Source organism: Rhyacophila brunnea, unplaced genomic scaffold (assembly GCF_057557595.1).
Source record: "Rhyacophila brunnea isolate RB1 unplaced genomic scaffold, BYU_Rbru_1.0 scaffold_3, whole genome shotgun sequence".
Taxonomy (NCBI): domain Eukaryota; kingdom Metazoa; phylum Arthropoda; class Insecta; order Trichoptera; family Rhyacophilidae; genus Rhyacophila; species Rhyacophila brunnea.
In genome coordinates, this window is record NW_028232965.1 from 17,861,507 (window position 1) to 17,874,665 (window position 13,159).

The 13,159-nt window shown below is 33.3% G+C and overlaps 1 protein-coding gene across 1 annotated transcript in view; it reads right to left on the reverse strand.

Moving 5' to 3' along the window:
• The window catches only part of Reck (Reversion-inducing-cysteine-rich protein with kazal motifs), a 168,159-nt gene that overhangs the window by 153,723 nt on the left and 1,277 nt on the right, over positions 1 to 13,159 (reverse strand). The window lies entirely within an intron of this gene.

Consider the following 13,159-nt stretch of genomic DNA (forward strand, 5'->3'; position numbering starts at 1 on the left):
ATTATTAATTTTAGCCAGCTTAGTAAATATAAATATTATTAGGTTCAACAGACCCTCGCTAGAGTCTAGGCCCTAGACCAGGTTTGGCGAACTTTTTTACATACGAGTGCCAAAATTTCCCAAATAGGTATTATTTCTTGGTTGTCTGACGTGCCGAGCAGTTTTTCACAAGGAAAAAAGTAGTCAAAAATTATAATTGATTATTTTTGTATTAGGTACTTAGTTTGGTTCTTTACACACAAATTGACGCCAGAATTGCTCCGGTCAGATGAGGTATTCTCTCGCTAACAGTGGTCGCAAGCATTGGTATATCGACCAAAATGAGAGGTTCGCGGTGCGGCTTCTCCCTCTGCCTGATGAGGTCAGTGAGATAATATTCTCGATCATAATCGAGCGTATCACGAGGCCCTACGTTTGGATGTGAAGCATCAGCAGTTGTTTACGTCTGGGAATGTCTCAGGCGCTGATAACCAAGACAGATATCGCCACGCTCTCAAGTGAACTTTGACAGAGTTTACTAAATGACGTAATTTAATAAAAAGTGCCATGGGAGAGAGAGGCACGGATACAACAGAAATAAATGAATTTAATGATATAGAAGATAATATATAATAAACAAAGCTAAAACAATACGGACAAACAAAACTATGTGAAAAGATCTTCACGTCCGCAAAATTGTCAAAAGCTGACTCGTGTAGTGGTCAGGAGTCAATGTGGTTACTTCCAATCGCCTAAACACCATGATTTGATTTACCCCATTTCCACCCGCCATGTATGCACGGCTGCCTTCCATGACGCTTTTAACGTGTCAGAATGAAAAGATTTTAGTTCCACACTTCCGTGTCCCGAAGCGATGCTGCACGGGACTGATGTCGCAACCATGAACCTCAGTGCATAAAGAAAGAGTTTTAGAAAATAAAATACCAATCATCATTCAAAACTATACTAAGATGTCTACATCACACTTAACAGACATGAGATAAAGATTCCTGGAGAACGATTGTGAAGTCGGCCATGGACCTGAATGATATGCAACGATAGCAGTAAATCACACACAAAATTTAAATAAACGGACAAATATTCAGACAATCAGTCTACTGGAAGGAAGATATCAATGTGACTGATAATCTTAGCAATATAGAGAAAGCACACAGAGGGAAAAAAGAAAAGGGTAGCTATCAATATTTTTTTAACTTTATCCAACTTTACACTGTATGACGACGTTTTAAAAAAAATAATTGATACTTTATAGGTAAAGGGGAGGCGCAAGAAATTAAATTGCCCCTGCATTATACGTCACGTAAACCGTGGTAGCTAGGCTACCCTTATAATAAAATTGTACCCATTTGCCTTGCGCCGACGCCCGTACTATTATCCAATTTAATATTCTTTAACATTTCGACGAAACGTATAATTTTTGTCGATTGCCCACGACATGCGGACGACATTATACTGGCAGGTATTTGTAGGTACTTGCGGCAAGCCATGGAATTATTATTGTCAATCGTTCACAAATAATAATAATTCTATTGAATAGAAAAACTATTCGAATCAAATCTTACATACACATTATGAAAACTTAATTTATGGAATAAGTTAAAACGTTTATAATATTATATGAAAGAAATAATATCACTTTTACTTCTTTCATCCTCAATCATTAAGAATTAAATAAGTAAACATGATTTTAGTATACATACTTTAATATACATACATAATTTTGAAAACACTTCTGAGAAAATATATTATAACCAATAGAAAAAATCTTTTTGAAAAATACCCGAGATACCCGAATATATTTTCTCAGAAGTGTTTTCAAAATTATGTATGTTCAATAATTAGAATGTTACATTCTTAAATCTTGTGAATGAATAAAAAAATAGTTAATTTAATAAGTAGGTAATATACGTTTAAAAAAATAGTTCAGAGCATTCACATCAACACATACAAACCTATTAATTCGTCGCAATGGATTTAACCCACAGGACAGATTAATAAATAGAATTCCGATAGGCTATACAATACACTACATTTTTAACCAAAGTTTTGAATGTGTGAGTGTCCTACGAAAATGAACCCACACATTATAGACGTGCAATAGTGTGTGTTGCGACCTTCAAATACACCAATATTGAATGAGCGTCATTGCATAAACCAAGAGCCGTTGTCAGAACGAAGGACAAGCGTATTCTTGACACGCGTTTAAGTTTATCCCATATCCATTCACACTCGAGATCGGTTGCCTGTTACTCCACACCTGTTAGGTATTTCAGTTTCCATTAACTCTTAGTTCCCTGATTCAACCAGTATGTGTAACCAATCGCTTTGAATAAAATGTACATTGGATTCCTACTGGTATAATAAAAAATCACATTACAATCACCATGTTTGATCATAAGAAGCTCATAATATGGCCCTCCACAGAGTTTGGCCTAGGTTGTACATACCTATTAACAAATAAAATCAACATAGTTGGTCCATATTCGGGCTTGAATATTGCAAAACAACGTGTGAATTTTCCAGACCCGGGATTCGAACCCGGAACCGACGACATTATAAACCGACACGTTTACTCTCGGTCATCGTGGCCGTATATAAACAACGTTGTTATTATTTTCATTGCGATTTCATACAAATTTTAATGTTTTGGCCTAACTTAAAACACTAAAAATCATAGACTATAGCTAAAAATACTTTTTTCTTGGCGTTATGGGTTTAGCCATGGTTTAGCTTTCTTTATTTTATGGCCTAAAATACTATTTTATGCCATAAAATAGTGGTGCCTACCTACCTTTGTAATAAAAACTATATTTTTTTTAATAATATATCCGTGGTTATTGTACATTTTCTTCGACACCTTTTCCTGTGAAATATTAAATGAAAATGCGTTTTCAAATTTCAGAAAATAATACCTTCCAACATTTTATTATAGGCAAGCAAAGCAACTTTCCTTCGAAGATTTATTTTACCTGTAAAACTTACACTCGGGCATATTGGACGGACTCAGGTGTGGCTGGGAAATATATGCGACACCTCAAATCCATTTGGCGCCCGCTCAGGTCGTGAGTACTTCGAGACGAGATCACCAACTTCCTCTACCTTCCGCCTACGCTGCCAATTTCAGTGCCAATATACAACATAAGTTACGACATGTCCTATAATGTGATGCACTATATATAATATATACAAATAAGATAAACCAGATTATACTTGTGGGAGATGTATACACTGGTAACATGTAAATTGTACGACGTATCCGTGAGTTATCTTACCCGAAAGAGATGGCCGTATCATTAAGATTAAAAATTCGCTTTGTTTATGGAGCATTGCAGATTGCCATGTTCCAATTTTATTATAATTATTCTATATTCTATTCTAACCATGGCCCCCACATCCTGAAGCGAGCCCCCAGGCTAGGATTTTTGGCGGACCCCCCTACCAATCGCTAAAGATAAAGGCAGTGTGACGCTCTACAGTAGCGTTTTCCAAATGGTGTAGGTACGTGGTAAAATTAATGTGTTTATTTAGTGTTTTTTTATATTTTAATACTTACCTACATCCATAAAAACACCAAATTTATTTAGTAAGTAGGTACCTATAACTACTGTCATCTTTAATAAAATTATTTTTAGTTAGGTACAGGATGTGATTCTAGTAAAAAGATACATTAATACTTTACGTTGGTGGTTGGATTTATGGTTGTTATTCTTTTTATCATGGGAGGATACAACACCAGTCAGTACGTACATAATCAATTAATTATAAAATAAAGTAATGTTGTTATTCTAAAGTTATTTTCATAAATTACTCAGTGATCGGTAGGTACCTATAGTTTCTTATTTCTTTATCAACGTATTTAACTTAACGTAAAGAGAAGCATAATTGATGGATATCTTCACTTTTAAATATTGACAGTTTAAGTAGGTAGAAAGATTTCAGATTCCAAAAAATCAAAAAAAAGATAAGTAGTTTACAGTGTTTCTTACACAATAAAAATAGGTTTTCATTACTAGAGGTTGTGGTAGAGGTAGAGAAATTACCAGAAAAGGCCAATTTCGAATCTCGAGAATTGTAACCGGAATTAAAAATAATCGCCTGTAACAGAAGCTCTTGATTTCCCAGTGAAAAAAATATGAAAATAATGGAAAAAGGCTTGAAGAGGTAGTTTCATAATAATGTCGATTTTTCGAGAAACTAGAGAATTCTCGAGAAAACAAATATTCTTTATTTCGCCAATTCTCGAATCTTGAAAAATGGAAAATGTTGAAAAGTCACAAGCCCTATCCATAATTAACTGAAAATATTATAATATCATGTTTTATCCATAATAACAATCATCATTCAATGTTACAAAATAAAATCGAATGTTTATATCGAAAGTCATATTATATATTATTATATCCCTTTTAGATGATTGTTTACGGATTAATGATGTATTTTTGCATTCTCTATTTGCTCAAGTAGGAAATACTTTATTGTCTCAATACCTACTCCAATCGATACAATTGTAAGCTATGCAAATATGAACAGTGCAGAAAATATATTCACGTAAACAGCGTAAGTACAAAAATATCATTATTTTTAACAAAGGATTTTTTTATGAGAAACGAACAACATAATAAGAGTTTTGGATTCACAATGTATTCACTCTGTTTTTATGAAAAGGACCTCAACAACATAACAATGTAAAGTGCGTTTCAGTTGGTGGTTGGGAATACTCAGAAGCAAAATACAGAGTACCTACATAAATTTGCATTACTATGATTTTTAAATAGGTAGATTTTCCCTTGTACTAAGCTACCACGTCAATCTGTTCGTCAATCGATTTAACCTAGGGCAGGGATCGGCAAACCGCGGCTCGCGAGCCGCGTGTGGCCCTTTGGGTATTGGCGTGCGGCTCTTTGCCAAATTCCCAATTCACATTTTTTACAAAAACTTTTGCAAAATTCACAATTTTTATTTTTTGTCATTATTTGTACACTTAAATTTTGACATTATATACATTATATAATGACATTTCGCGAGCTTCCTCCATGGTGATTGATGCAAAAAGGTATGACTGTTGTATTAAATCTGCCCATTGCAAAAGTCGACTAATTATTTTTTTGTCCATTTGACAAGAGTACTTTTGAAATACAATTGTATTGGTGGATTTAACAAGCAAAGAGTTATGGGTCTCCAAGTTTGTAGGTCTTTCCACCAAAATTGAGGATTTGGAGAGAGATCCATGCAATTGAATTTCACAACACAAGTGGAGCGCTCTAAAAGATCTACATAAGGTAGACAATACGATTTTAATACATGGAATATATTATGTACTCATATTCGAGTCTATTATACAATATGTATGTGAACAATCATTTTCAAACATGAACAATATAAATAGCATAGAGAAGCCAAATAACCGATGAGAATTTGGAGTCGAGCCTGAAATTAAAAACTACAAGTTACATACCAAACATACAGAAACCCTCAAAAGAAATGCAAGTAAGGTTATTGCTCACATTAGTTTTAAAGAATGCGTGAAAATTGAAAGTAATTCATATTCTGTAAAAATTATATTTATAATTTCAACAATAAAAGCATATACCTATTTACGTTATTTTTATTCGGGAAATCTTCTTCACTTAATAAATAAACAATTATAAAATGTAATTAATTCATTTACTTAAATAAATCATATTTATAAAAATATACCTACGTATGGCTCTCGAATTTTTTTTAACCGTTGTGCCATTCATATTTGGCTCCTATGGTCTAACTAAGAGTTTGCCGATTGCTGACCATGGGGAAGAAGTATAATGAATATCTGGTAGAGAGACTTATTCTAAATGCCTTGTGTTATCCTGACATAGGTACTTATTAATTATAAAGCCAAAATAGTTATTCCAAGTCTATTTTGGTCCAACGTACTGTTAAACCGACAAACATAATTTATTCTGTCCATTCTTTGCTAATCTGAAAACAGTTTGCAAAGTATTTATAACATTTTTGTTTATGCTGACATTAATAAATATTAATATATGCATCGATACAGTGACGTCCCGTGGGGGTAGGCAGATTGAGCGTCACTTGGGGGCGGCAGTTACTCGAAGGGCGGCAAATCGAGGAGAATCATTAGGTATTGCTATATAGAAATAAATACCTGAACTTAGTAATGTCGGAAATACATATCTTTCCATTAAAAAATTCAGCTCACTGGTTGGAAACAAATTGTATTAGTTAACGTGAAGGTTTAACAGGACTGCATTTTTTTGTGGGTTTGCGATGTCTAGTTTACTTCCGTTGTCCTTGGACTTCACGTCCTTGATGACCAGCAATGACAAGTGTTGTAGATTTGCGAATTATATTTGAATTATAGGTAGGTAACACCTTCACTAATTAATTTAGTCACTTGCGAGTCTTGAAAGGTGTCAGGTGTATTTTTAAATGTATTTGAAATCGTGGACTCGCAATATTGTCCATTGAAGTAGTGATAGCATTTAAATTAGATGTAGTGAGTGGTATATATTTTGTTAGTAATGCATCCATACAGCACATTTCTTAGATATTTGAGCCATGAAAGAATGAAAAAATACTGTATAAAAAATGCAGCGGCGTTTTGTCTAGGGACGTCACTGCATCGATAACTAGCGATCGCCTACAACTTCGTCTAATATTTTATAATACGTACTTATCGTCATGTTACGCCGTACTTCGTAGACCAGTACGAGTGTACCTAGCACCTGATCCAGGGCTCGAAATGGACCGGAACGCACCGGAGCGCCGTTCCAGTTCGTAAAATCACCAAAATTATCGCTCCGTCTCGTGGACATATTAATTTGACAGTGAGCTAGATTTGCCATTTAACGTAAAAATCTAAAAGTTTTGTCTTCACTGGTAACCTCATTAAATTTCACGATAATTATCAAAATTTGTTTGACCAAAAATTATTTTAATCGAAATTTAATGAGGTTGCCAACAACTTGTTGCCAATGTGGACACGGCATAACACACTTATTTAAAAAAAAAATACACAAGCAATTAGATAACTATGTTAACATTTTCATAAAATATTGAGCGCTCCGGTTCGTAAAATATTCCATTTCGAGCGCTGACCTGATCGCCTTCCATTGAGTATCCAGAGCTGTGTCTAAATTGCAGAAGAGACGATAAAAAATTTCAAAAGTGCTTCTTGCCTTCATCATGGTATTCCAGTATTCATGTAGGTATACGGTAATCGATGTATTTTACATGCCCCACCCTCCTTATAGGCTTACCTCAATGTGCAGGCGGACATCTCAGACGTTTTATTTACTGACAACCATAAAATCGGTTTTTTGCATATTCATACTAAGTTCATTTATGTCTTACTCATGGTGTTTACTTTAGTTAAATTAAAAGATGATTATTTATCCATCTACCAGTAATCATTACACCATTGTAGGTGTCATCAATTGACTATATAAACTCCGAATATATATTAAAAAGCAATGGTTACAAAATGCAACCTTGTCGTACAGAACATTTGAAATATGTTAGAAGGGAGTTCTTTGAAACAACCTACTTAAATTAGTTATTATTTATATACGTAATATTTTAGTAGGACTATTGATTTAAAAAATGATGCATAAATCTGTTTAGGATAGATTTGATAGATCTGTTTAGGAGAATAGGATGTTTCAAAGAACACTTCTACAAAATAATTCAAATGTGAATTAGAATAGTTAGATTAATAGTCAGTCTATCTTTACCATTATATTTAACACAACAAAATTCCATCACAAATTAATCGGCTTCGTGTTTTCCAGCATAATAAACTTCAAATATTGAAGAGTTCATCTTTTAATCTGATACATACAAAAATTTTCTCATCAATCTTTAAAAATTAACTACCGTTTAATTAACATTGTCGCAAGCAATTCAATCAATTTTAATTACAGGTATTTGCCTCTCCGTGCTCATGCAGAAATGAAGAAAAAACCTATTCGCTGTTATGATAGGCACAAATTAAATTTATTGACCATTAAAAGCATATTATAATATGCCTGAAGTTAGTGAGTGGAATGTATTACATACTGTACGCGTACGCATACAATATACATTGCAGACGGCGATTGTTGACGTGTGTGGTCTGCTGTACTTCACCTTTTCCATATATAAATAATAAAAAACTGCATATTTCACCCATACATAATTTCATATTGACCGCGAGCATGAATACTTTAACTCTGGACTTTCATCTTATGTGAAGAATTAATATAATATTTATGAATTGTATAGAAACAAAAGTAAATACAACTATCCATAATTATATAGGACATAGGTACTTATATAAAATATTAAATCTATTGATAGAAAACCTTGTATATGTATGCATTTTTTTCAGTGTTTTAATTTATTTACAAATTAACCTTTAAAGCAGGGCTCGAAATGGACCGGAGTGCACCGGTGCGCCATTCTGATTTATGAACTCCCCAAAACTATCGCACCGTCTCGTGGAAAAAACAATTTTACCCTCTGAGATAGGCCATACAACAAAAAAATCTTATTTTTATGAAATATACAATAAATTAGATAACTAAGTACCTACCTGCTTTGTTAATATTTTTGTAAAATTATCGAGCGCTGCGATTCGTATTTTTTTTCATTTAGAATGCTATTTAAAAGTGGGATTATAAAAATAAATAATCAAACAATAAAAACATAGATAGCATTTTTCATTAAATTTACATAACCCTTAATTTAATCTCGTGGATAACACGCTCATGTCTTATCTAAACGCCACTTATTATAAAAACTCATTATCCAATATTCATAAAATTTATATTACTTACTTCATATTTTTTTATTCGGGTTTACGAAACCAATAACTAAACATACATTAGTGATTATATCAATAGGTACCTACTTGCATATGACTTATGGGAAAATAAAAATAGGTAAGATACATAGATAAAAAAAGTATTAATCAGGATTATAATATACTTATATTATAAATAACTATGACAATATCATGTCAGTAGAAAAGAAGATAACCTATATTTTACACTGTACATAATTGATATTAGTTGGCTAAATAATATCACCACTAGTCGGTCTATAAAATCGATTGTTTTTCTTATGCATTGGCCGACGATATTCAGACTGTAACTTACAATAAAGTAATATATCAAGCGGTAATAAATAGTTCGGTCGATAATGATAGGCTCTTGGGAGTTTTTTGCTTCCATTATTTATTTATGGTCAACCGTTAGCTTTATTAATTTTGTGGGATTAAATTTATTGAGTCAATTATCGGAAGTCCACTTACAGTATAGGTGTGATTTTTGTTCATTCAATCAGCATTTCCGTACAGGCAATTTCATTTATAATAGGCAGGTATCGTTTATTTTAATTAATCATTATTTATTTAACAGTATAATTTCGCAGAAAATACTTATATATACGGTACAAAAAAGAAAAAAAACAATTTAAACCTACTTATTTTTTGTAAAAAATCGATATTTTTAATTAAAAATAATATACGTTAATACATACATACTTGCTTTTACCTCCACCACCCGCCACGTTTCCACACCCGCTATGTAAGCGTATACCGTGGCGGCTCTTCAAAGTTGTGCCGAAAATGTCCCAGAAGCAACTTCCCAAGACCTTCGTTGGCGTGCAATAGTGTGCGTGATTCCTACTTCGTACCTAATACATAGGTACATAGGTACTATAATTTTTTCAAAATTCATTCTTCAATATGTCATTGATTCTGTCACCTTCTAAAGAACATTTTAATGATAGAAATATTAATAAAATACGATGTCTCAATAAAATCAGGCGTCCAAAAACTCACATTTTATATAGTTTTTTTTTTAACTGATAGGTACTGTTTATTAACTAAAAATATATATTTTAATATCCTGTGATGCGTATTGATTATTTAAAATGAAAGTTATCTGTAAAAAGTATTAAATTGCAGTTTTTTTCTAAAAACGTTACTCTCACATTTGAGACGTAATTCCATTTTACATTTTACATTTATTTATGAGAAATAATGGTAAAGGCATGTCCATTATTTCCACCGTCCACTGATCAAAGGGGTATTCTGAAACTATTTTACGCTATAAAATAATTAATTGATTATTCTGTAATTATTATAGAATAGCAGTGAAACATAACTCCTTGTTTAATATCTAGTATGCTAAGACTATGACGAGCAAATACGTCAAAAGAACTATTTTGTATTGTAGTCATTTAATAATCAAGGGCTGAGGATATATACCTAATACGGGGACGCTTTCCATAATGAAAAACATAATATTCTAAAGTTGTCATTATATTGAGATGCACGTTGCGTACTGTCACGCTGTCACGACGACAAATTTTATCTATGGTTTCGTCATTTTGCAGAATATTTTGAATGATCACCATCTCTGTAAATTCTATGATAGAGAGTGCCAACTCTAATGTATTTTGAATTATTATTCATTATTCATGCTAATTTCAATTAATGTTAATAGTTTCTACATGTACGTACGTTAAAATTACTTTGTAATAATTTTAAATTTTAAAATTACGATATCGCATCCATAGATAATATTTTGAACAAAACAAAACCTGCAGACCATAGACAATAGACTACATTCTTATAGAAAATACATAGTGCAAAGCTCTGAAAACAAAAAATACGCGATTTTGTCATGAGTCGAAAATGTGTAGGCGTGTAGAAAATGATAAAAAAAAGTTCATTGAGTCATGCAAGTGTCGATGCAGTGCGGTACAACGCGAGGTGACCTCATTGTTGTTCTGGTGATTTCGACATATTTTACTATCTGACAATGTTCGTTTAAACTAAAGGTTCAAAATGTGTTACGGGATGGGAGCATCAGTCTGATAACATTTTAAACACCAATAAAAACGATATTACACACTTTTTCTTGTAGCGGCAGCTTACTGTGACGTCACGTGATAGTACGCGACGTGCAGCATAATATAATCACAACTCAATACTCATCGTGCAGAAGAAGGTAAGCGGCAGTATAGTCGTAGGCTATGTTGACTACGCAACCTGAAAATTATTCCTACTCTACAAATGTTGGAAAACGCATTCGTCTGACGTCTGATATAGGACTGAGGTACGTACCTATTAAAATGTTGACGCCAAGCGTCGATACAAGACGGCACCGCGAGATTAACAATAAAATTTATTCTGGGAAAAGTCAGTCACAGACGGTAACATAAATAATTTTTACCTCCGATGCATAGATCAATGTCTGGCATAAATTAAGAACAGCTGAGCAATGTAAAGTATTTCTAACTATCTGATCCATGGCCCCCACATCTTGAAGCGGCCTCCCAGGCCAGGATCTTTGGCGGGCCCCCTGCCCATTGCTAGGGTTAAGGTTAAAGGCAGTGGGACTTTGTGCAGAATCGTTTTCTAAATATTGTTTCAGGTAAAATTAAGGGTATTCGGTGTATATTTAGCGATTTTTTTGTATTGTTGAATAAATCCATTTGAATTATGGAGTTGTCGAATACTGCATCACACAACTAGATATTTCAAAATGTTAAGACTCTACAACTAAAATAGATTAATAATAAGAATAAATTTTTCCCCATTAGGGCATCTTCTGTTTATCTCACTTATCAGGTCGACCCACCACGCCGCGGCCTCAGGCTAGAACCTTCGTCAGCCCAAGGCTAAAACCTTGTCAGCCCCCCCCCCCCCTCCATTGTGGGGGCCATCAATATAGTGTCCAGTATCAGTCAACAAATTAAGTAGATAATATTATGTAGTTAGGTAGGTACCTTCCAAAATTACTCCAAGCCCTCGAACAAATCAATGACATAAATTAAATAGATATATTCGATTATCTTCAATTGCTTTTTTTAAATTAATTTAATTCATTTCATCAGTCACCACCGTCCTAAATAAAAATTGAACCAAGTACCTAGGCACTCTGCTTACTGTTTTTAGTAGTCATTGAACCGGATAAAAGACGTGGTACCTCATCTGAATATTAAAATTAATATTTTGGATTTGGACGTGATTAATAATTTTAATGTATTTTAGAGTGATGATTGGTGAGTGATGAGTGGTGGAAATAATTGTAAATATTATGTTAATTGCGTTAGCATTCACTTTTAATTTATAGAATGGACCGATATAACTATCGACTACTTATATTATCATTATTTTTGTGTGACATTAAGTTATTCAAAATTAATCGTATTTTGGTCGTACGCATTTAGAATTACTGCAAAGTTAGAATATCCACACCAAACGGTACAATGTCCATCTAGCTAGATTTAAGAACATAATGTGTTCTATATATGCACTATATTATAGTACCTACTTAAGTAGGCATGTCGAAACCAGAGCTGAGCATAACAGTAGAAAATACCCCTCAAAATGCCTACAGTCATAAAACTATAAGAAAACTTATGGCCGAATAAATGCAGAGATTCTTAGATTCTTAAAAATATTAAATATAAAAATTCTATAATATACATATAAACGGTTGATTTGTATAAAAAACACGTAAGTACTCCAACATTTTTGGGATTCTCAAGATTCGGTTCCACCTCCACTACCAGCTACGGTTATAACTTATAAGTCTTAAAACAAACCGCGAATGCATGGATTTATTCATTCATAATTTTATGTACCTAGAACTATGCATGTAGCAGCTATCTACCCAGGCTTGTATTATACAATATGTACGTGCATTCTCCTCGGTTTTTGATGGTGTCTCATAACAAACAACATAAAAGTTTTTATTTTGTGAGAATTGGTTTTTAGCAATCATTTGTTTTAGGTTTTCATTCCAGTAACTCTAGGTTGCCAACATCCATTTCTCGTAAAAACAAAATCTGTTAACACAAAACCTCCACTCTGTAATGGCCAAACCTGACATCGTCAAAAAATCTATGTTTTCTTGATTTCTTTCTGATATTGCGGAATAAGAATATAATCATAATCTATCTACAAAACACTGTAAGACTGTCATCCCCAAACTTTGTAAAAGCTTCAAACAAAAACAAGTGACGCATTTAGACACGCAACGGCTCGATGCACTAGCTGATTCTGACCGTGTCCGGAAATCTGTACGTATGCAGTTCAGCATATCACACTTCACCGTGAAATGTTGTATCGGAAATATATGGCCGTTTATTAAAGACCGTCAAA